Consider the following 26,060-nt stretch of genomic DNA (forward strand, 5'->3'; position numbering starts at 1 on the left):
ATAACTAAAGGTCTTGCATGCTGCAATGAAGATGGAAGATCCCATGTGCTGAAACTAAGACCAGTGCAGCCAAATAAATACATATTTTTTTTAAAAGGGGTGAGAAGAAATATCTTCAGGCAGGCCTGGGGTTAATGCATAAAGAAGGTCTGGGGTCTCAGATGGGCTGAGAGTAGGTCCTGGTTCTCAGACGCACACGTCTCTTCTGGTGACACAATTCACATCCCAAGTGAGAAGGTGGAAGAGGTTGAATAAGGCAGGCCTTGAGGCTGTCTTGAGACTCCTGTGGGAGAGATGAGAAATTTCCCACTGATGCCCAGTTTCCCATTGCCCAGGCATCAGCCTCCACCTTACCCAGGGCCCAGACATTTATGCTTCTCCAGGGTCACTCACCTTCTCTGGGGCCTCCTGGAGCTGTTGCAGCCAGTGCTGGAAGAGGCCCTGGGGCCTGCAGCCTGCTGTGGGCTGAGCCCAGACCCAAGCACAGAAAAGGGTGGTGTGTGAGACAGGACTTGGGACAGAAGGGTGAGGTCCCATCTTCCCAAAACCCACAGACCCAGGCCAGCTGCCCCGAGCACTCACACAGGCCTGGAGCTTGCAGTGGTAGGAGTATCGTGAGAAGGGGCTGCCCCAGGGTGTGGTCCAGGGATGAGGTAATCTTGGCCCCCGGGACCCTTCAGGGTCAGGACCAGCTCTGCCCCTAAGGCTATGGGGGCGCTCCCACACCTGAGAGGTGAGAGAGAACAGGTGAGGTGGAATGGTGAGGAAGGGTAGGCAAGAACACTCAGTGAAGGGAGACAGGGAATCCGGTGGAGGAGGGCAGGTGACATGAGACACACGATGGAGACAGGTGACGGGACAGCTTACGAGGGAGCGAGCAGAGGGGAATGCATGGGATGAGACTGTTGAAGGGGATACAGGTGAGGCAGAATGACAGGGGAAGAGACAGGTGAAAAACTGAAATAGGGACAAATGGAAAGTGACCCACGGGAGGGGTCACAGAGGTTTGAAGAGGCGGGGATGGAGAGGGACCGAGGTGGGAGTCAGTGGTGAGGGGAAGAGGGAGTCAGTGTTGAGAGTCGATGGTGATGGGGGTGCAGGGCAAGGGGCACAGGTTGGGGACAGAGCTGGGAGAGGAAAGGAGAAACGAGAAGGAAATAAGTGAGAGGGACAGGTGAGGGAGACAGGAGAGATGACCCCTGGGAGGAAGAGGGACAGGGTCAGGGGAGCATTTGAGGAGAGACAGGGGCGCAGGACAGATGCAGAAAGACCGGAGGAAGGGAGGAAGTACAGATGAGATAAAGGAGGTGAGAGGCCACCCGCAGAGCTACAGCTAGAGGGTGGGGTGGGGCCAGGTGAGGGCAGGTGGGCCTGACTCTCCCAGTTCACCTGCAGGTGCTTCAGATCCAGGGTCCTGGGGAACAGGCGGGAGATGCAGTCCCAGTCCTTCTGCAAGAGCGAGTCTTCCTAGAGAGCAAGGGCAAGGTCAGATCACGGCGGGAGGGTTGGAGGCTAAAACAGCAAGGATGAAGGTCTAGCAGGAGGGCTTGAGTTTAACCCATAGGCGAGAGGAAAGGGGTTGTGGCATGCCAAGTTGCTTCAGTCGTTTCCGACTCGCTGTGACCCCATGGACTGTAGTCCGCCAGGCTTCTCTGTCCATGGGATTCTCCAGGCAAGAATACTGGAGCGGGTGGCCATGCTCTTCTTCAGAGGATCTTCCTGACCCAGGGATCGAACCCAAGTCTCTTAAGTCTCCTGCACTGGCAGGTGGGTTCTTTCCCGCCAGAGCCACCAGGAAAGCCTGAGTTGAGAGACTCAGTCAGTTCGGTTTAGTTGCTCAGTCATGTCCGACTCTTTGTGACCCCATGGACTGCAGCATGCCAGGCTTTCCTGTCCATCACCAATGCCTGGAGCTTGCTCAAACTCATGACCATTGAGTTGGTGATGCCATCCAACCATCTCATCCTCTGTCATCCCCTTCTCCTCCCACCTTCCATCTTTTCCAGCATCAGGGTCTTTTCTAGTGAGTCAGTTCTTCCCATCAGATGGCCAAAGTATTGGAGTTTCAGCTTCAGCATCAGTCCTTCCAATGAATATTCAGGACTGATTTCTTTTAGGATGGACTGGTTGGATCTCCTTGCAGTCCAAGGGACTCTCAAGAGTTTTCTCCAACACTACAGTTCAGTTCAAAAGCATCAATTCTTCAGCACTCAGCTTTCTTTATAGTCCAACTCACATCCATACATGACTACTGGAAAAACCATAACTTTGACTAGATAGACCTTTGTTGGCAAAGTAATGTCTTTGCTTTTAAATATGCTGCCTAGGTTGCTCATGGCTTTTCTTCCAAGGAGTAAGTGTCTTTTAATTTCATGGCTGCAGTGATTTTGGAGCCCCCAAATAAAGTCTGTCACTGTTTCCATTGTTTCCCCATCTATTTGCCGTGAAGTGATGGGACTGGATGCCTTGATCTTAGGTTTCTGAATGTTGAGTTTTAAGCTAACTTTCTCACTCTCCTCTTTCACTTTCATCAAGAGGTTCTTTAGTTCTCTTCACTTTCTGCCAGAAGGGTGGTATCATCTGCATATCTGAGGTTATTGATATTTCTCCTGGCAATCTTGATTCCAGCTTGTGCTTCATCAACAGCCCAGCATTTCACATGATGTACTCTGTATATAATTTAAATAAGCAGGGGGACAATATATTATCTTGACCTATTCCTTTCCCAATTTGGAACCAGTCTGTTGTTCCATTTCCAGTTCTAACTGTTGCTTCTTGACCTGCATACATATTTCTCAGGAGGCAGGTCAGGTGGTCTGGTATTCCCATCTCTTTCAGAATTTTCCACAGTTTGTTGTGATCCACACAGTCAAGGCTTTGGCATAGTCAATAAAGCAGAAGTAGATGTTTCTCTGGAACTCTCTTGCTTTTTCAATGATCCAGTGGATGTTGGCAATTTGATCTCTGGTTCCTCTGCCTTTTCTAAATCCAGCTTGAACATCTGGAATTTCATGGTTCACATACTGTTGAAGCCTGGCATGGAGAATTTTGAGCATTACTTTGCTAGCGTGTGAGATGAGTGCAATTGTGTGGTAGTTTGAGCATTCTTTGGCATTGCCTTTCTTTGGGGTTGGAATGAAAACTAACCTTTTCCAGTCCTGTGGCCACTGCTGAGTTTTCCAAATTTGCTGGCATACTGAGTGCAGCACTTTCACAGCATCATCTTTTAGGATTTGAAATAGCTCATCTGGAATTCCATCACTTCCACTAGCTTTGTTTGTGGTGATGCTTCCTTAGGCCCACTGACTTCACATTTCAGGATGTCTGGCTCTAGGTGAGTGATCACACCATCGTGGTTATCTGGGTCATGAAGATCTTTTTTGTATAGTTCTTCTGTGTATTCTTGCCAGCTCTTCTTAATATCTTCTGCTTCTGTTAGGTCCACACTGTTTCTGTCCTTTATTGTGCCCATCTTTGCATGAAATGTTCTCTTGGAATTTCTAATTTTCTTGAAGAGATCTCTAGTCTTTCCCATTCTATTGTTTTTCTCTATTTCTTTGCATTGATCACTGACGAAGGCTTTCTTATCTCTGCTTGCTATTCTTTGGAATAGCTAGAGACAGAGTATAAGATGGTTGGATGGCATCTCCGACTCAATGGACATGAGTTTGAGTAAACTCCAGGAGTTGGTGATGGACAGGGAGGCCTGGTGTGCTACAGTCCATGGGGTCGCAAAGAGTTGGACATGACTGAGCAACTGAACTGAACTGAAGAGATTAGAGATTAGTTGTAGACAAAAAGCTAGACGCAGCCTGTAGCTTGGAGGAGAGAGGTTAAGCCATCAGTAGCAGGGCAGCAGCTTGGCTATTGCAGAAGGGGTAGAGGTTAGCCCATGATAATAGGAACTTAATGGTTGTGTGTGTGTGTGTTTGCTTGTGCCACAATCTGGGTTGGGCTGTGCCACATGCTTTGTGGGATCTTAGTTCCCCAACCAAGGATCAAATCTGGGCCCTTGGTAGTAAGAACACAAAGTCCTAACCACTGGCTGTGTTGTATCAGTTGCTCAGCCATGTCTGACTCTTTGTGACCCCATGGACTGTAGCCCACCAGGCTCCTTTGTACATGGGATTTCCCAGGCAAGAATACTGGAGTGGGTTGCTATTCCCTTCTCCAGGTGATCTTCCTGACCCAGGGATCGAACCTGTGTCTCATGTCTCCACTAGCGTCACCTGGGAAGCCACTGGATTGCTAGGGAATTCCGATCCTTTTCTTTCTTGGAGGCCACCAGCTCACCTGGCAGCAGAGATTTGAACATGCCAGTGTTAGAGCCTTTCCTGGTTGTGGAGGGGACAGCACGTGCTCTGGCCAAGCCCAGCCCCATGGCCAACAGAACCAGCATCCATGCTGCTACTGCTTAGTCACTTCAGTCGTGTCCGACTCTGTGCAACCCCACAGACGGCAGCCCACCAGGCTCATCTGTCCCTGGGATTCTCCAGGCAAGAACACTGGAGTGGGTTGCCATTGCCTTCTCCAATGCATGAAAGTGAAAAGTGAAAGTGAAGTCGCTCAGTCGTGTCCGACTCTTCGTGACCCCATGGACTGCAGCCCACCAGGCTCCTCCGTCCATGGGATTTTCCAGGCAAGAACACTGGAGTGGGGTGCCATTGCCTTCTCCGATCCATGCTGCAGCCATGGCCAAATTTCCACTGCTTCCCCAGCTGCATAGCTCAGCTTTTTAGCCAAGCAAAATGAGCCATCCTGGCTGAGGTTTGTGAAGCGAAAAGGCAAATGGCTTTGACTTGAAAGGCATGAGTGGGTAGGGCCAGCTGGCTGAGCCAGGTGAGTTGATGGGTGTGGGTGGGGCAAGGTGAGCTCAGCGTTATGCCCAGAAGGAAAGAGAATCTGAAATCCCAGGAGAGCTCTGGAGATGTTCCTATGAATCCCTGGGATGTTGGGGAGCCCCTGATGGAGGCTGAGGCAGGATAAGAAATGGGAAGCTGTCACAACAGGGCAGGGACAGGGGCTGGGGTGGTGTGGGTGTGGGCAGGGCTGCTGGAGTGGCAGAGAGGAAGCCTCCTCCATTGGTTTAAGTGTTTTCCACAAACCCATTCATTTTATGCTCCGAACATTCTCATGGGTAGTTATTTTTATGATCACTCCCATTTTACCAGTGAGGAAACGAGGGCACAGGAGGGTAAGGTGACTTAACCTTAGGTTCCACAGGTGTTTAATGGCAGAGGGTTTGAATGGAGTTCCATGCACTTACTCCCTACTCTGTGTACAGCCAAAGTATAAGATGGAAACCTCTGGGGCTCAAGATACCTAACTTTCCTTTCTCTCCCTCTGGATAGCATGAAAGGGTAGGGGGCTCCTTGTTTGTGGGGTAAGAGCTTGCTGGGGCTACCTGGAAAGCAGGCAGTGAGGAGGGCTTTCTGAATGCAGGCATAGTCTGGTTGCTTTGCTGTCATCATCCCCTGCGGTAATAAACATTGTGCAGCAAGAAGGGAATTGCTCCGATGTACCAGGACTTCCTATTTTTCATTCCTTTATTTTTTTTCTTGGCCCTTAGGTGCAGAAAGATATTAACCATACTCTTCAGATCATAATATAGAATCGCCACTGGTCCATGAAAGACCCTCTAAGGTTTTACCCCCAGCCTCATGTCCAATCCCTACCCTCCCCCCTCTTCACAGACACCCATTTTAATGCCTATGATATATAGCTGCAAGGATGTAGCTTTATACTTTGTGATTTTGTATGTGTATATGTTTCTAATTTACATAAATGAGATTGGGCTATAAATCTTCTGTTTCTTCCCCCTATTTTTTTATGTTTGTTAGCTTAACAGTATGTTTGTGAGATCTCTCCATATAGGGGTGTACTTCAAGCTCTCTGCTTCTAACTGCTGCTTTGTGTTCCATGGTGTGCCTGCAGCAGTCTGTCACTTATTTATTCCCCCAGTGATGGATGCTTAGGTTGCCTTCAGCTCTCCATCACCATGAGGCTCATACACATCCTCTCTATTGGAGGTTTTCTGGGATGTACTGAGTACATGATGTGAAATGCCTGGCTGGATGGATCACAAACTGGAATCAAGATTGCCAGAAGAAATATCAACAGCCTCAAATATGCAGATAATACTCTTCTAATGGCAGAAAGCAAAAAGGAACTAAAGAGCCTCTTGATGAGGGGAAAAGAGGAGAGTGAAAAAGCTGGCTTAAAACTCAACATTCAAAAAACTAAGATCATGGCATCCAGTCCCATCACTTCATGGCAAATAGATGGGAAAACAATGGAAACAATGGCAGATTTTATTTTCTTGGGCTCCAAAATCACTGCGGATGGTGACTGCAGCCATGAAATGAAAAGATGCTTGCTCCTTGGAAGAAAAGCTATGACAAATCTAGACAGCATATTAAAAAGCAGAGGCATCACTTTGCTGAGAAAGGACAGTCTAGTCAAAGCTATGGTTTTTCCAGCAGTCATGTATGCATGTGAGAGTTGGACTATAAAGAAAGCTGAGTGTCGAAGGATTGATGCTTTTGAACTGTGGTGTTGGAGAAGACTCTTGAGAGTCCCTTGGACTGCAAGGAGATCCAACCAGTCAATCCTAAAGGAAATCAGTCCTGAATATTCATTGGAAGGGCTGATGCTGAAGCTCCAATACTTTGGCCACCTGATGCAAAGAGCTGACTCATTGGAAAAGACCCCGATGCTGGGAAAGATTGAGGGCAGGAGAAGGGGATGACAGAGGATGAGATGGTTGGATAGCATCACTGACTCAACAGACATGAGTTTGTGCAAGCTCCAGGAGATGGTAAAGGACAGGGAATCCTGGTGTGCTGCAGTCCATGGAGTTGCAAAGAGTCGGACATAACTTGGAGAATGAACAGGAACAATGGTAGCCCTGACCTGGTGTCCCCACTGTATCCCTTCAGCTCGTTTTCTCCCTCACTTGTACATCCAGTGGGTTGCCACACACATTGACAACCTCCCACCTCATGTGCCCTGTATCTTTCTGCTTCTCCATCTGAGGTCTTTCTCCTGTCTGCATGCAGGACAGGAAGTGCTAAGATTAATTCCCCAGGGGCAGTCTTCAACCAATGAAGATCAGGAGCCTGGGATGAAGCATTTCTGTTTCCTTTTCCTTGGTGAGTCAGTTCTGAGGTGTGCTCCACATGATTCCTAAACTCCCTAGAGGGTCCCTGGTAGGAATGACCTTTAGTTGTTCATGCTGTTCACCCTTTGGGTTTGGGACTAGTGTGAAGAAGCAAGATAGCTAGGGTGCAAAATTTAAGGGGTCACCCAAAGTGCCTCACTCTGCACCCTTTATTGCCTTTTTATTTCCTCTTTCTTTTCTTAAAAATTAAAAATATATTTTGGCCACACCACACAGCTTGTCAGACCTTCACCCCTCAACCATGGATTGAACCCAGCAGTAATAGCAGCAAATACCAACTACTAGGCCACTAGGGAACTCATAGCTTTTCCCTCTTGAATCCCAATTTTCCTACTCCCTCGAATTTCCTGGGGATACCTCCCAGATGGACTACCCGTACCCTTGGTTCAGGGCATGCCCTTGGGAGACCCCAAACTAAATCCCGATCTCTATTCAAGAGCAGAATTTCTGAGTCACTCCAGGGCACATCTGTGCTTATATTGTCTATTTAGCACCATTCAATAGCGTTTTCTGCAATGATGGAAGTGTTCTGTATTTGCATTGTCCAATATGGTAGTTACTAGCCACATGTGGCTGTTGAGTGCTTACAATTTGGCTAGTGCAACGGAGGAACTGAAATTTCAGTTTCTTTCATTTTTCTTTAATTTAAATTTAAAAGTAGGCACATATAGGAATTCCTACATGTGCCTGGTGGCTACCATAATGGGCAGTGCAGTTCTAAATACTCATCTTGTTCTCCCAAACAGTTGCACCTGCTTCATGCTCTTCAGAGATGCTTGGGAGACCCTGTATCCCTGTAAGAGGGTGGACTCTTCAGCACCTGGCTCTGACTTAGATGATGAGGCCCTAGTCTTTGACTATGAGCTTGATGCAAAATAGATGAGACTTTTGAGGTTGAAGAAAGAGATGAGTGAATTTTGTATGTGGAAGGAATGTAAATATTTGATGGCCAGAAAGCAGATTGTAGTGGTTTTGAAACATGTCTTCACAATTTTTGACCCTTTCCCTACTGGGAAGTGGGTCTGTCTTGTTTCCTTCAATCTGAGTTGACCTTTGTTGGGTTGTACCTTGCAGACCTGCAAGCCCTGTACTTGGCTTCCCTGGTGTCTCAGTGGTAAAGAACCTGCCTGACAATGCAGGAGACACAGGTTTGATCCCTGGGCCAGGAAGATCCCCTGGAAAAGGAAATGGCAACCCACTCTAGTATTCTTGCCTGGAAAATTCCATGGACAGAGGATCCTGGTGGGCTATAGTCCATGCGGTCTCAGAGAGTTGGACATGACTTAGCAACTAAACAACAACAACAAAAGGACAAATATTGTGTGGTTCTCCTTATAGAAAATATCTAGGATAGGCAGTTTATAGAAACCAAAAATAATTTAGCAGATATCCAGGACTGGGAGCATGGCAGAAGGAGTTATTCCTTAATATGTACAGAGTTTCTGTTTGGATGTTTAAAAAGTTTTGGAAACAGATAGTGGTGATGGTTTACAATACAGTGAATTTACTTAATGCCACTGAATTATACCCTTAAAAATGGTTTAAATATTAGGAATTCCCTGGCAGTCCCGGGGTTAGGACCTCACATGTCCACTGCAGGGGGCTTAGGTTTGATCTCTGGTCGGGGAACTAAGATCTACAAGCCGCAAGGTATGGACAAAAAAAAGTTTAAAGTGGCAAATTTTATTATGTGTATATATATCATCACAATTAAGGAGGTTTAAAAAGGTAACCTTACTGGAAGAATGGAATTCCAATGTTTTATATTAAAAAAAAAAACATATACAATGACCAAGTGGAGATTTATTCCATGAATGCAGGTTCAGTTCAGTTCAGTCATTCAGTCATGTCCGACTCTTTGGGACCCCATGGACTGCAGCATGCCAGGCTTCCCCGTCCATCACCAACTCCCAAAGCTTACTCAGACTCATGCCCATTGAGTTAGTGATACCATCCAACCATCTCATTCTCTGTAGTCCCCTTCTCCTCCTGCCTTCAATCTTTCCCAGCATCAGGCTCTTCTCCAATGAGTCAGTTCCTGAAGAACTGAATGCAGGTTCAATATTTGAAAATCTATCAGTGGAATCCACCATATTAACAGACTAAAGAAAAAAAATTATGTGATCATAAAAGCTTTTGCATAGCAAAGGAAAGCACTAACAAGCTGAAAAGACAACCTACTGAATGGAAAAAATATTTGCAAATGATGTGACCTATGAGGGATTAATATCCAACATATATAAACAGCTCATACAACTCAACATCACAAAAAACAAACAACCCAGTTTTAAAATGGGCAGGAGAACCAAATGGATACTGTCCAAAGAGGAACTGCAGATGGCCAACAGGCTCATGATAAGATACACAGCATTGCTAACCATTAGAGAAATGCAAGTCAAAATCATAATAAGATATGGCCTCATACCTGTCAGAATGGCTATCATCAAAAAGACCACAAATAAATGCTGGAGAGGATGTAGAGAAAAGGGACTTCTCCTACACTGTTGGTGGAAGTATAAATTGGTACAGCCACTGTGTAAAACAGTAAAGAGATTTCTCAAAAAACTAAAAATAAAACTATCATTCATATAACCTGGCAATTCCACTCCTGGGTATATATCCAAAAAAAGCCCAAAACACTAATTCCAAATGATCCGTCAGTTCAGTCGCTCAGTCATGTCTGACTCTGTGACCCCATGGACTGTAACATACCAGGCTTCCTTGTCCATCACCAACTCCTGGAGCTTACTCAAACTCATGGCCATCAACTCAGGGATGCCATCCAACCATCTCATCTTCTGTCATCCCCCTCTCCCTTCAATTTTTCCCAGCATCAAGGTCTTTTCAAATGAGTCAGTTCTTTGCATCAGGTGGCCAAAGTATTGGAATTTCAGCTTCACCATCAGTCCTTCCAATGAATATTCAGGACTGATTTCCTTTAGGATTAACTGGTTGGATCTCCTTGCAGTCCAAGGGACTCTCAAGAGTCTTCTCCAACACCACAGTTCAAAAGCATCAACTCTTCGGCACCCAGCTTTCTTTATAGTCTAACTCTCACATCTGTACGTGACCACTGGAAAAACCATAGCTTTGACTAGATGGACCTTTGTTGGCAAATTAATGTCTTTGCTTTTTAATATGCTGTGAGAAGGCAATGGCACCCCACTCCAGTACTCTTGCCTGGAAAATCTCATGGACGGAGGAGCCTGGTGGGCTGCAGTCCATGGGGTCTCTAAGAGTCAGACACAACTAAGTGACGTCACTTTCACTTTTCACTTTCATGCATTGGAGAAGGAAATGGCAACCCACTCCAGTGTTCTTGCCTGGAAAATCTCATGGACGGAGGAGCCTGGTAGGCTGCAGTCCATGGGGTCGCTAAGAGTCGGACTTGACTGAGAGACTTCACTTTCACTTTTCACTTTCATGCACTGGAAAAGGAAATGGCAACCCACTCCAGTGTTCTTGCCTGGAGAATCCCAGGGACGGCGGAGCCTGGTGGGCTGCCGTCTATGGGGTCGCACAGAGTCGGACACGACTGAAGCGACTTAGCAGCAGCAGCAGCCGCTAGGTTGGTCATAGCCTTTCTTCCAAGGAACAAGCATCTTTTAATTTCATGGCTGCATGAAACAATTGAAAACCAAAATTAAAAATACAACACCCCTTATGATGGCTTAAAAAACTCCAGTTAGCTATAAATCAACAAAATATTAATAGAATCTGTATGTTAAAAGTTACAAAATTCTGATGAATTTGACCATGTGCATGCCACTTGCTGTACCATAGGCAGATAGATTGAGAAATGAGTTGTTGGGTCAAGGAATGGTGACTTTAACCGAAAAGCCAGCAGACCAAAAAGATGGTGGAGTACTGCCTCAAAGAAGTATCTTACCTGAGTTAGGATTCAAGCTCCTTTTATACTAAAAAGGGGAGCTGAGTAAGGTTGGTTGTTATAAACTTCTTGGTATGGGAATCCTTTGTTCTTGCAGTTGTTCACTGTAGGTTTAATTACAACAATCCTATAAACCTCCAATAAGACAAATGTTTTTCTCTTTTTGCAACTTTTAATCCCTATATGAAAGGGAAAGGATTATATCTTTAAAGGTCAGAGTCTTGAAAATGGCCTGTCATGTCTATTTCAGGCTAGAGGCAACATTCTTTTACAAAGGTGCAGATCCAGAATCAGGAAGTGGTGGCAACATAGCACAAAGGGTTAGCATTAAAGGAATAGATCCAATTGGAATCAAGCTTGTTCTCTTTTTTACAGGCAGGTATCAAAGGAGAAATAAATAAAGGTAGAGACATATGGTGTTAATGAACTGAAATACTCAATGTAGTAGAGATGTCAGTTCTCCCCAGAGTGATCTATAAATTCAATGTAACTCCTCTCAAAATGCCAACAAGATTTTTTTTTTGGTATATATACACGCATACTTATCTTAAAATTTATATGGATTATTATGTTTAAATTTATATGGAAAAGAAAAAGAACTAGAACAGCTAAAACAATATTAAAAAAGAAAAAGTATTAGAGACATCACCCTAACTAATCTCAAGACTTATTGGATAGTGACAGTAATCAAGACAGCCTGATCCTGGGGCAAGCACAGACACATTAATCAATGCAACAGAATAGAGAACCCCAAAATGGGGCCACATAAGTATGCCCAAATGAAATTTTGACAAAAACTGAAAAACAATCCAATAAAGGAAAGATAGTCTTTTTAACAAATGGTGCTGGAACAACTGGACATTAGTAGGCAAACATATGAGCCTGGACCTAAACTTCATAACCCATACAGAGGTTAACTCAAAACAGGTCATATTGCAAAGCGGAAATAGAGACAAAGTCATACAGAGTGGAGGTATGGACACCAAGGAGGCAGAGGGGTGGAATGCAATGAAAGAATGGGATTGACATATATGCATGACTGTGTATAAAACGGATAACTAATGAGAACCTACGGTATAGCACAGGCAACTCTGTTCAATGTTAGCACCACCTGGGAAGCCCCATTTAATGCTCTGTGACCTAAATGGGAAGATAATCCAAAAATGAGGGTGTGTATATGTATATATATATATGTACATATGTATGTATGTGTACATATATATATGCACATATGGGCTGCCCTGGTGTCTCAGCGGTAAAGAATCCGCTTGCCAGTGCAGGAGATGAGGATTCGATCCCTGCATTGGGAAGATCTCCTGGAGGAGGAAATGGCAACCCACTTCAGTATTCTTGCCTGGAGAATCCCATGGGAAGAGGAGCCTGGCGGGCTATGGTCCATAGGGTCACACAGAGTCAGACGCAACTGAGCACAGCAGACGTATATATGTATAGCTGATCCACCTTGCTGTACAGCAGAACTAACATAACATCGTAAAGCAACCATAGTCCAATAAAAATTAATTAAAAAAAAATAGGTCAGGTCTTCCCAGGTGGCTCAGAATTTGCCTGCCAATGCAGGAGGTGTTCAATCCCTGATCAGGAAAGATCCCACATGCCGTGAAGCAACTAAGCGCAAACATCACAACTCTTGAGCCTGTGCTCTAGAGCCTGGGAGCTTCGACTACTGAGCCCAAGTGCTACAGCTACTGAAGCTTGAGTGCCTTAGGGCCTGCTCGGGAAAGAGAAACCACTGTAGTGAGAAGCCTGTGCACCAGCACTAGAGAGAAACCTGTGCCACAGTGAAGGCGGAGCACAGCCAAAAATAAAAAAATTAAATTAAAAAAATTAAAAGGCATCTCATTAAAAAACAAACACAGGTCGTAGATCTTCATGTAAAATGTAAAACTGTAAGCTTAGATGAGAACATAGAAGACCATCTTCATGATCTGGGGTTAGGCAGAGTTCTTAGACTTGATACCAAAAGCACAATCCTTGAAAAAACCAAAAAGGATCAAAATTTAAAACTTTTACTCTGAGAAAGGCTCTGTCAAAATGATGAGAAAATAAGCGACTGAAAGAAAATACTTGCAAACCACATATCTGACAAGGACTAGGAGTCTAGAATACATTGTAAAACCCTTAAAACCTATCAATTAGAAAAAAAATCCAATTAGAAAATGGGCAGAAAACATTGACATTTCACTGAACGGTGTATTCAGTTGACAAATGAACATAGAGAAGATGTCGGCATCACTTGCCATTGTGCATGCTCCATCCCTTCAGTTGTGTCTGACTCTTTGCGACCCTATGGACTGTAGCTCGCCAGGCTCCTCTGTCCATGGGATTCCCCAGGCAAGAATACTGGAGTGGGTTGCCATGCCCTACTCCAGGAGATCTTCCAACATAGGGATCAAATACTCATCTCCCGCATTGCAAGCAGATTTTTTACCCACTGAGCCACCTGGGAAGCCCTGCCATTAGGAAGATGAAAATTAAAATTACACAAACTAAAATCATGATAAAGTGATGATCCATCGTGCAGTATACACCTAACTAGCCTGGCTAATCATAATAATAACAATAAGAGAACCAAATGCTGGTGAGAATTAGAAGAAACTATAACTCACATATTGCTGATGGGAATGTAAAATGGTACGGCCACTCTCGAAAACAGTTGGAGATTTCTTAAAAAGTAAGCATACACTACTTTGCATTACTCAGCAGTCACGATCCTGGGCATTTATCCTAGAGAAATGAAAGTGCATGTTCACACAAAAATCTGATATGAATGTTCATGGCAGCTTCAATAGCTCATTAAACAGTTGTTGTTGTTTAGTCGCTAAGTCGTGTCTGACTCTTCTGTAACCCCGTGGACTGTAGCCCACCAGGATCCTCTGTCCACGGGATTTTCCTGGCAAGAATACTGGAGAAAGTTGCTATTTCCTTTTCCAAAGGATCTTTCCGAATCCTCCTCTCTTGCATTGGCAGGAAGGTTCTTTACCACTTAGCCACCAGGGAAGCTCATTAAGCTCTTTTAATACTAGCTAAACTAGTTAATATTATTAGTCTGTAGTAGCCCCAAATTAGAAGCAACCCCTATGTCCTTCAGCTGGTGAATGGTTAATAGTTCATTGTCAGCACATCCATTCAGTGGAACAGTACACAGCAATAAAAAGAAAGGAACTAGTGACATACAAATTGAATGGATTTTAAAGGCGGTATGCTGAATGAAAAAAAGCCCATTTCCAAAGGTTACATGCTATAGGATTCAATTTATATAACATTCTTGAAATGACAAACTATAGAGATAGAGAACAGATTAGTAGTTGTCAAGGGTAACAGAAGAGCAGAGATGGTGTGACTGTATAATGATCTTTTTATTGGCCACGTCTCGGGGCTTGTGGGATCTTAGTTTCCTCACCAGGGATCCAACCTGGGCCCTTGGCAGTAACAGTGCAATGTCCTAACCACTGGATTGCCAGGAAATTCAGAATAAATCTGTATCTTGATTGTTGTACTTATGCATCTTATACATGTGATATAAATGTCACCAAATTATATACAAGTTTAAAAAAATGTGCATTGGAAAACTGGGGAAGTCCCAGTAAGGTCTGTGGTCTAGTTAATTGCATTGTAACAATGTCAGTTTCCTAGTTTTGGGAAAGTGCTACAATTATGTAATAGTGGATCCAAGGAGCCTCTCTGTAGTATTTTTGCAACTTCTTGTAAGTCTACAGTACCATAAAATTTTAGAAATTTTAATTTTTTTACACAATAAATGTACTAAAAGGAGAACAAGAGATTGCATGAGTTCATGCAATTCCGTTCAGCTTCCCCTTTCTTCCTTACCTCCCTTTCCGCCCCTCCCTGCCCCACTCCAACGGCCTTAGACAACCATTAACTCACAGCCATTTCTATACACTTATATGAAATGCCGACTCACACACCTATTCTCCTTTGGTTTTACAAAAGTGGCATCGGTCACGTATTTCTCTGCAGTTTGCTTTACTCCTTTCACGGTGCTCCTGAAACTGGCCAACTTTGTCCTGGGTGGTCAGGGTTGGGAAGCAGGAACGGGAAGGCACGGCTTCCCGGGTGGGGGTGGGAAGAGCTGAGTCAGGGCACCTTTCTTGTGGTCTCAGCTCACCTCACACTGTCCACCCCTCCCTCGGTGCCTGCGGAGCCACCTTGAAATCTCTGGTGAGTCTCTCAGGAGCCGAGCTGCAGGCTGGGCGGTGGCGGCGTGGCAGGCAGGGCGGGGCGGGGGTGGGGGGGACCCAAGAGGCAAATACGGGGGAGAGTTTCCAAGGGCAGAGACTGGGAGATGGCAGGAAGGGGCACTTCGGATCAGCTGGGGTAAGGGAGGTAGACTGGCTCCACCTACTTGCCCTGAAGAACCTTGGATTCCACCCTGCCCCAGGAGCTTCCATTTCCTAGGCAGCGGCTCCTCTCCAACTCTCTCCAACCTCTCACTCGCAGATCTGAGAAGACCCGCTGACCCCACATCCCTTTTGCGCCCTGAGGTCCCCAGCCCTGCTCAGCCCTGCCCAGGGTGCCCAGAGGGGAAGTTAGGTGAGGGAGAAAAGTGAGGAGAGATAGGTGAGGGAGGCTGGGGAGAGGAGCCGGATGAGAGGGCCAGGTGAGGCCACGGAAAGGCAGGAGAGCTAGGACTTGCAATGGGCTCTCCTTCTCTCTGACTTGCTCCGCGCTTGTGCCCGCCACCTGCACCCACCACCTGTGCCACTCAAGTGTGTCTCCTCACCTCTCTGCCTTCAACTGGACTTTGAGAGTCTCCCATCTCCCTTAACCTGACCCTGCTGTCCTGCTCAGCTTTGACCCTCACATATACCCATCTTTAGGCTCCCCCAGCTCCTCGCTTGCTGTGGCAGGCCTCAGTTTTCCCATCCTTTTGGGGGGTGGGCAGGAGATATGCCCACCAACTCCCTGAGGAGTCTTTCATTATATAGATAGATAGATAGAGATAGAGACAGAGTTTGTTTATTTTGGCTGTGCTGGCTCTTCCCTTGCAAAGTGCAGGCTTCTCTAGTTGTGGCGCTCAGGCTTAGTTACCCCATGGTATGTGGGATCTTAGTTCCCCGATCAGCGATTGAACCTACATCCCTTACATTGCAGATTCTTTATTTTTAACACCAAAAAGATTTTGTATTGGGGTGAAAGTGAAAGTCACTCAGTCATGTCCGACTCTTTGTGACCCCAAGGACTATACAGTCCATGAAATTCTCCAGGCCAGAATATTGGAGTGAGTAGCCATTCCCTTCTCCAGGGGATCTTCCCAACCCAGGGATCAAACCCAGGTCTCTAACATCGCAGGCTGATTCTTTACCAGCTGAACCACAAGGGAAGCCCAAGAATACTGGAGTGGGTAGCCTATCGCTTCTCCAGGGGATCTTCCCAACCCAGGAATTGAACCGGGGTCTCCTGCATTGCAGGTGGATTCTTTACTAACTGAGCTATCAGGGAAGCCCCTTGTATCGGGGTATAGCCAATTAACAATGTTGTGATACTTTCAGTGAACAGCGAAGGAACTCAGCCATACATATACAGTTATCCATTCTCCCCCAAGTCCCCCTCCCATTCAGGCTGGTACATAACATTGAATAGAGTTCCATGTGCTATATAACAGGTCTTTGTTGTTTATCCATTTTAAGTATAGAAGTGTGTATATGACCTTCCCAAAGTCCCTAACTATCCCTTCCCCTGTAAGGGGGATTCTTACTCACTGGACTGCCAGGGAAGCCCCTCTCGCGTCCTATGTTAATGAGCCGGAACCGTGGGCCAGATGATCAATTGTCTACTGCCTCGGTCCCTCAGCGGGGAGTGGGTCTGAGAGTAGCAGCAGAGTCGGAGGGGGTCTCAGCCCGCAACGTGAGGGATGGGTATCGGGGACAGACCTCAATAGTAAGAGCTCTCTCTGTTATCTCCCAGTGAAGGAGAGTGTGAGTCCGAGGAGGACCTGAGAGCGGCATGTAGAGTGGGAGCCCTGGAGGTAAGCCTTCAGCAGGGCAAGAAGGAGGTCGTAAACCCCGGTGATGATATCTGACTGCTTACCCTATACTAGGCCCTGCTCTAAGTGCATCCCTGTGTTATCCCCCTAAATCCTCAGGACGGTCTCAGGACCCAAGTCAGACATATTCTTTCTATTTCCCCTTTCCCAGATGAGGAAATCGAGACACAGAGAAGTCAAGCAATCTGCCCTAGGCCACACAGCTTATAAGTGGTAGAGTCAGAGTCAATTCTAGGTGTGCCTGACTTGAGAACTGCTTAACACTCATGGGTGCGTGCACACTGTCACTTCAGTTGTGTCCGACTCTATGTGATTCTGTGGACTGAAGCCCGCCAGGCTCCTCTGTCCAAGGGATTCTCCAGGCAAGAATACTGGAGTGGGCTCACACGCTCTCCTTCCTGACCCAGGGATGAAACTGATGTCTCTTATGTCTCCTGCATGGACAGGCAGGTTCTTTACCACTAGCGCCACCTGGGAAGCAACATTCATGGGGGAGGCTCCCAAAGATGGTGAGTTTGAGCTGTTCTCTTGAATGCCTGGGGACTCGGACCTCACAACGCAGCTGCATCTCCCAGGTGTGTGCCCCTAAATGTGCCACTTGGACCACAGCTGGACCTGTGGCCGTACCTGCTGGATGGACAGGCTGAAGGGCTAAGGACAGGGCAGGGAGAGGGGAGTCCTGGCTGGGCCACGGACTGGGCAGAGGGATAGAGGGATAGACAGACAGATGTTGATCGGGGGAGGGAGGTCCGCCTCACCCCGCCTTGCCTCTAACTTCTGTGTGTGGAAAGGGTTGGTACTTCTTCTCTATGGGTGTATTTCTCCTGGAATCTCTGTCTCCCTCTCTGGGTGAGCCTGGGTTCGGCTTTTGCTTTTTTTTTTTTTTTTTTTTTAACACCACTGGGTCTTAGTTGCGGCTCTCAGGCTTAGCTGCACCTCAGCATGTGGGATCTTAGTTCCCCAATCAGACCAGGGATCGAACCGAGTACCCTACATTGGAAGGCGGATCCTTAACTACCAGACCACCAGGGGAGTCCCTCGGTTCAGCTTTTGACTCGGGTTTCAGACTCCGGCTCTCTGCTGCTGTCTGTTTTCCGGCTCTGGCCTCTATCTGGGTGTGTGCATCTCCATTTCAGTCTGTTTTCATATTTTATCAATATCTTCATGGCTCCTGAGGCCCCCCGGGGAGGGGCCTGCTTTTAGCCTTGCTCTGTGTTTTTCAGCTTCAGCTGCACATTAGAAACATCTGGGAAGATGATAATATAGCAGACATAGCAAATGTTTGTTGGGTGCATATCCGATGCCAGGCACTGCTATGGTTAGGTTAACTCATGTAATCCTGGTTATGTCCTTATAAGGTAGGTATTATTATTACTCTCATTTTACAGGTGAGGAAACTGAGACCTCAAGAAACCACTTCCTAATCTCATAGTTACTAATAGGCAGCACTGGGATTGAACCTAGTGCTCCCTCAACTTTAACCTATGTATGAGTCACCTGGGGATATTGTTAAAATGCAGATTTCTGATTCAGTAGGTGGGGGGTTGGGCCTGAGATCCTGAATTTCTAACACTCTCCCACGGTGATGCTGATGGTCTGTGGATCACACTTGAGGAGCAAGAGTTTTAACCGTTATAAGTTACCACCTCTTGGTATAGAGCAGTGGTTCTCAAAGTGTGGTCCTTGGGCCAGCAGCATCAACTTCACCTGGAACTTCTTTTTTTTTTAATTAAAAAATTTTAAAATTTACTTATTTATTTTTGGCTGCGCTGGGTCTTTGTTGCTTTGCAAAGTCTTTCTCTAGTTGCAGCGAGCGGGGGTTACTCTCTAGCTGTGGCATGCAGGCTTCTCACTGTGGTGGTTTCTCTTGTTGTGGAGCACGGGCTCTAGGGCGCATGGGCTCAGCAGTTGTGGTGTACAGACTTAGTTACCCCTTGGCATGTGGCATCTTCCCAGACCAGGACTGAACCCATATCCCCTGCAATGGCAGGTGGCTTCGTAGCCACTGAACCACCAGGGAAGTCCACTGGGAACTTCTTAGAAATGCAAATTCTCTGAGCTACAGTGAATCAGAAATTCTGGTCGTGGAGTCCAGTCTCCTAGGCTTTAGCAAGAACTCCAGCTGATTTTGATGCACATTAAAGCTTGAGAGCACCACTGATCGAGTGTAACAATTAAGACCAATCAAATCTCTGGGACTGCAGCCCAGACACCGGTGTTTTTACAGTTCCCCAAGTGATTGTAAAGCAAGCAAAGACCCTGAACCACTGGATTGGCTGAAGGGACAATCTTAGTTTATGTAAGTAAACAAACACGCTAGCTGAATTGGAATTTGTTGTCAGGGTTTGGTCCGGCCTGGGGAAGTCTCGGTGGGCATGGCCAGGAGATGACAGATGAAATACTGACTTTGGGAGAGTACCAGAAAAACTGAATTTTGGAGGCTAGGGACTTCCCTGGTGGACCAGGGGCTAAGACTCCATGCTTCCAATGCAGGGTACAAGGGTTCGATCTGTGGTCGGGGAGCGAGATTCCTCAAGTTGCAACTAAAGATCCCTCATGCTGCAAGGAAGATTGAAAGTCCCCTGTGTCGAAACTAAGACCTGGAGCAACCAAATAAATAAATAAAAAGGAAAGGAGGCTAGAATAGGGATCCTGGATCCTTCCAAGAGAACCCTGGACAGGCACATCCTTAGAATCCATGAAATGGGTCGGGGGGAAGGACATTACCCTGAGTCGCCCCTATTTTCCTTGGGAGGAGCACAAAATAAGGGGGCAGATGTTTTTGAATAAATTGGAGCATGGCAGAGGGCTTTCTTGGAATCCCAGGGGACATATGTAGGGTTTGGGGCGGGGGGTGGTGCCAGAATAAAGAAGATGGGTTTAGATGAATTGTCTTAAACACCTCCTGTAATAAATAATGATGATGGTGGTACATGAAATGTGCTCATCATTGGAGAGATTCCCTGAGATGAACCTATGCCGTGTTGCTTTCCTTCTTCTGTTGATGAAATTGAGGCTTCATTGTATCCATCAAGTCATCCTTGATTTTTCTCTTTCTCCATCTCTTTCTCACACCTAGCCCATACTGTTTTCAATTTATCAGCAAATCCTGCTGGCTGGTACTTTCAAAGTGTTTCCAAATTTACGCACTTCTCATCCTCTCCACAGCCCCCATCCTGGTTGTGTTATGCTCACCTCCTGCTCAGTCACAGCAGCCTCTTCCCTGGTGCTCACTCCCACCCTAGTCTGTCTCCCACACACAGAGATTATGTCCCCCCTTCTATTCAGGAGCCTCTCATGACTCCCATTTCACTCAGAATCAAATCCAACCCCCTACCATGTTTTACAGAGCCCTTTGAGGGCTGGCCCTCCAGGTCTTCTAACCTCATCTCCCTCATCACCCCTCTCCTCTACAAATGGCCTTGCTACTGTCCCTTGAATAAACCCCTTCCTGTCTATACCTGTCAGGGCTCTTAGTTGCAAACAACAGAATCCACACTGGCTAGAGCAGGAAAGACATTCAGTTAAAGACCTTGGGAAGCTTGTAGATTATCAGAGAGGGTAGAGTGGCAGCTTATGAAGCCAAAGTGAACGTGAAAGTCACTCAGTCGTGTCCGACTCTTTGTGACCCCATGGACTATACAGTCCGTGGAATTCTCTAGACCAGAATACTGGAGTTGGTAGCCTTTCCCTTCTCCAGGGGATCTTCCCAACTCAGGGATCAAACCCAGGTCTCTCGCATTGCGGACAGATTCTTTACCAGCTGAGCTACCAGGGAAGCCCAAGAAAACTGGAGTGGGTATTCTAACCCAGGAATCCAACCGGGGTCTCGATTCTTTACCAACTGAGCTATCAGGGAAGCCAAAAGCCTGGACTAATCTCCAACGACACCATGAGGGCCTCTCTGGGGAGAAAAGCCCTGTACCTTTTGCTTAGAATTGCTAAAGGACAGGATTAGCCTCCATGAACGTCCTTCACAACCTCCCCCAAAGAACCAGAGGCTTTAAATAGATTTTTATTGGAGTATGCTGTGCTGTGCTTAGTCACTTAGTTGTGTCTGACTCTTTGTGATCCCATGGACTGGAGACCACCAGGCTCCTCTGTCCATGAGATTCTCCAGGCAAGAATACTGGAGTGGGTTGCCATGCCCTCCTCCAGGGGATCTTCCAGACCCAGGGATTGAAACTGCATCTCCTATGTCTCCTGCATTGCAGGCAGATTCTCTACTACTAGTGCCACTTGGGAAGCCCATATATACATATATCCACTCTTTTTTAGTCTTTTTTTTTTTTTTTTTTTTTTGGCCATGCTAGGAGGCATGTGGGATCTTAGTTCCCTCATCAGGGATCGAAGCCATGCCCTCTGCATTGAAAGTGCACGGTCTTAACCACTGGACCACCAGGGAAGTTCCATAGATTCTTTACCAGCTGAGCTACCAGGGAAGCCCAAGAAAACTGGAGTGGTTATTCTAACCCAGGAATCCAACCGGGGTCTCGATTCTTTACCAACTGAGCTATCAGGGAAGCCAAAGTTCCATAGATTCTTTTCCCAGAGGCATTTTATTGTAAAAGCCACTGAATGACTGCTTTCCATTTCTGTGGCCACCTACTGTAGCTCTCTCCCTCTCCTTTTTTAAACAAAACCTAAGATTTATTGAACATGTTTTATCTCCCAGATATTGTTACCTTCTTCATTTAATTCTCACAACAAGTACATGAAGTAGATGAGGAAACTGAGGGTCAGCAAGGTGAAGCAACTTGCTCAAGCAATTATATTACTTTATATTCAAGTCTGTCTTATTGACTTCAAACTAGAGATTCTCGGTGGCAAAGAATCTGCCTGCTAGCGTAGGAGATGCAGGAGACACAGGTCAATCCCTGGTTTGAGAAGATTCCCTGGAGTAGGAAATGCCCACCCATTAGAATATTCTTGTCTGGAAAATTCCACGGACAGAGGAGCCTGGCAGACGGTGTGGCAAGGAGTCTGTATCTCTACCTGACATTATATTACATATATTTTTGGTAACAGCTTTATCAAGATATAATTCACACACCATGTAATTCACCTATTTAAAGTATATAGTTTAATATTCAGAGAAGGGAATGGCACCCCACTCCAGTACTCTTGCCTGGAAAATCCCATGGGCAGAGGAGCCTGGTAGGCTGCAGTCCATGGGGTCGCTAAGAGTCGGATACGACTGAGCGACTTCCCTTTTACTTTCATGCACTGAAGAAGGAAATGGCAACTCACTCCAGTGTTCTTGCCTGGAGAATCCCAGGGAAAGGGGAGCCTGGTAGGCTACCGTCTATGGGGTCGCACAGAGTAGGACACGACTGAAGTGACTTAGCAGCAGTTTAATACTAACACAACATTAGGATTTCCCTGACAGTCCAGTGGTTAAGACTCCATGCTTCCAAAGTAGGGGGCGCAGGTTTGATCACGTATGCTGTGCAGCCTTGTCAGATTAAAAAAGAAAATAAAAAATAATAATAAAAGGGCCCTTTAAACAGTGATTACATCACCTCAACCTAGTCTTCCTGGCCAGTGGAAACATCTCAGGAGGCTGTTCCTCTCTCCCCAAAGCAATCTTGGTGTTGTCAGTATAATTGGGAAAATAAAAATTCTTAAAAAACAAAACTAACACAACATTGTAAATTAACTATACTTCAATGTAAAACAAAAGAGTACAATTCAATGGTTCTTATAGATTCACAGAGTTGCAAAGCCATCACCACAATCAATTTTGGAACATTTTCAACACCCCCAAAAGAAATCCTGTATGTTTTATCAGTCACTCTGCGTTTCCTCTCAATCTCTTCCCCTCACATACAGCCCTGGTGGTGATGGTTTAGCTGGTAAGTTGTTTCTGACTCTTTGTGCCCTAGACAACCACTGATCTACTTTCTAGGTGGTTCAGATGGTAAAGAATCTGCCTGCAATGCAGGAGACCCCATTTCTATTCCTGGGTTGGAAGATCCCCGGGGAAGGAAACAGCAGCCCACCCCAGTATTCTTGCCTGGAGAATCCCACGGACAGAGGAGCCTGATGGACTACAGTCCATGGAGTTGCAAAGAGATGAACACAACTGAGTGACTACCCACTTTCAATCTACTTTCTGTCCCTATGGATTTGCCTGTTCTAGCCATTTCATACAAATAGAATTATATAGCATATGATCTTTTGTGTCTGGCTTCTTTTACTTGGAGAAGGAAATGGCACCCCACTCCAGTACTCTTGCCTGGAGAATCCCATGGACGGAGGAGCCTGGTAGGCTACAGTCCATGGGGTCGCAAAGAGTCAGACAGGACTGAGCGACTTCACTTTCACTTTCTTTTACTTAGTATGATGTTTTCAAGGTTCATCCATATTGTAGCATGGATCAATACTTCTTTTCTATTTATGGCTGATAATATTCCATTGTATGGATATACTGTATTTTGTTTATTCATTTAGCAGTTGGTGGACCTCTGGGTTATTTTCCACTCTTTGGCTATTTTGAATCAGGCTGCTATAAACATTTATGTACAAGTTTTTTTGTGGACATTATAAAAGACAGAAAAGGTAAGGACCTAAGAGAATCAGAAGATATTAAGAAGAGGTGGCAAGAATACACAGAAGAACTATACAAAACAGATCTTAATGACCTGGATAACCATGATGGAGTGATCACTCACCTAAAGCCAGACATCCTGGAGTATGAAGTCAAGTGAGCCTAGGACTCATTACTACAAACAAAGTTAGTGGAGGTGATGGAATTCCAGTTGAGCTATTTCAAATCCTAAAAAATGATGCTGTGAAAATGCTGCACTCAATATGACAGCAAATTTGGAAAATTCACCAGTAGCCACAGGACTGGAAAAGGTCAGTTTTCATTCCAATCCCAAAGAAGAGCAATGCTAAAGAATGTTCCAGCTACTGTACAATTGTGCTCATTTCACATGCTAGCAAGGTTATGCTCAAAATCCTTCAAGTTAGACATCAGAGAACTTCCAAATGTACAAGCTGGGTTTTGAAGAGGCAGAGGAACCAGAGATCAATTGCCAACATTAATTGGATCATAGAGAAATCAAAGGATTTCCAGAAAAACATCTACTTCTGCTTTATTGACTATACTAAAGCCTTTGACTGTGTGGATCATAAGAAACTATGGAAAGTTATTAAAGAGATGGGATTACCAGACTACCTTGCCTGTCTCCTGAGAAACCTGTATGAGGGTCAAGAAGCAATAGTTAGATCCTTACATGGAGCAACTGACTGGTTCCAAATTGGGAAAGGAATACAATAATACTGTATATTGTCACCCTGCTTATTAAACTTATATGCAGAGTACAACATGCAAAATGCCAGGCTGGATGAATCACAAGGTGGAATCAATATTTCTGGAAGAAATATCAACAACCTTAGATATGGAGATGATACTACTCTAATGGCAGAAAGTGAAGAGGAATTAATGAGCCTTTTGATAAATGTGAAAGAGGAGAGTGAAGAAGCTGGCTTGTTTCAATGTTGTTTCAACATTAAAAAAAAAAAACTAAGATCATAGCATCCTGTACCATCACTTCAGGGCAAATAGATGGAGGAAAAGTGGAAGTGTGACAGATTTTATTTTCTTGGACTACCAAATCACTGTGTACGGTGATTGCAACCATGAAATTAAAAGATGCTTGCTCCTTGGATGGAAAGCTCTGACAAACTTAGTGTATTAAAAAGCAGAGACATCACTTTGCTGACAAAGGTCCATATAGTCCAAGCTCCTTGGACTGCAAGGAGATACAAGCAGTCCATCCTAAAGGAACTCAGTCCTGAATATTCATTGGAAGGACTGATGCTGAAGCTGAAACTCCAATACTTTGCCACCTGATGCAAAGAACTGACTCATTTGAAAAGACCCTGATGCTGGGAAAGATTGAAGGCAGGAGGAGAAGGGGATGACAGAGGATGAGATGGTTGGATGGCATCACTGACTCAATGGACATGAGTTTGAATAAGCTCCAGGAGTTGGTGATGGACAGGGAAGCCTGGCATGCTGCAGTCCATGGGGTTGCAAAGAGTCGGACATGACTGAGTGACTGAACTGCACTGAACTGATAGTCATGTACAGAGGTGAGAGTTAGACCATAAAGAAGGCTGAAACTGAAGCTCCAATACTTTGGCCACCTGATACGAACAGCCAGCTCACTGGAAAATACCCTGATGCTGGGATAGATGGAAGTCAAAAAGAGAAGGGGGCACCAGAGGATGAGATCGTTAGATAACACTGTCGACTCAATGGACGTGAGTATGAACAAACTCCAGGAGATGGTGGTGGACAGGGGAGCCTGGTATGCTGCAGTCCATGGGGTCACAAAGAGTGGGACATGACTTAATGACTGAACAAAAATTTCATAGGTTGATGTGAAGATTAGAAAAATTAATGCATGCAAAATACTTAAATCCATGCCTGGCATGTAGATAGCACTCAATAAACAGGGTCATCATTAACACTTTTCCCCTTCAAATCTGGTTGGTTTGTAGGCATTCCTAAGGGCTCTTGTGTTAGTTGTGAATTATATTTGACTGGTAGAACAGAGGTCACTTATGCAAGATAGAAGTTTATTTCTGTCCCATGCAAAACAAATCCAGAGGCAGGGCTAGTATTTCAGCTCCACATTAGGGATCCAGGCTCCTTTCAGCCTTCTGCTCTGCCAGTCTCAGCAATGTGTTCCAATCTTAAGATCATTTCTTAGGACTTGTCTGGTAGTCCAGTGGTAAAGCATCTGCCTTGCAATGCAGGGGATGTGGGTTTGAGCCCTGGTTGGGGAACTAAGATCCCACATGCCTAGAGGCAACTAAGCCCATGTGCTGCAATTAGTGATCCCTGAGCCTGCAAGCCACAGCTAAGACCAAGGCAGCTAAATATATAAATATTAAACTAAAAAATTTCTTCATTCATTGTGTTTGCTGGAGCCCAAGCCATATTCAAAGTA

The 26,060-nt window shown here is 45.5% G+C and overlaps 1 pseudogene; it reads right to left on the reverse strand.

The window, feature by feature from the left end:
- Positions 1–26,060, reverse strand: part of LOC120873281 — a 37,598-nt pseudogene that overhangs the window by 4,665 nt on the left and 6,873 nt on the right.

The sequence above is a fragment of the Oryx dammah genome, unplaced genomic scaffold, assembly GCF_014754425.2.
Source record: "Oryx dammah isolate SB20612 unplaced genomic scaffold, SCBI_Odam_1.1 HiC_scaffold_13, whole genome shotgun sequence".
In the NCBI taxonomy this organism is placed as follows: domain Eukaryota; kingdom Metazoa; phylum Chordata; class Mammalia; order Artiodactyla; family Bovidae; genus Oryx; species Oryx dammah.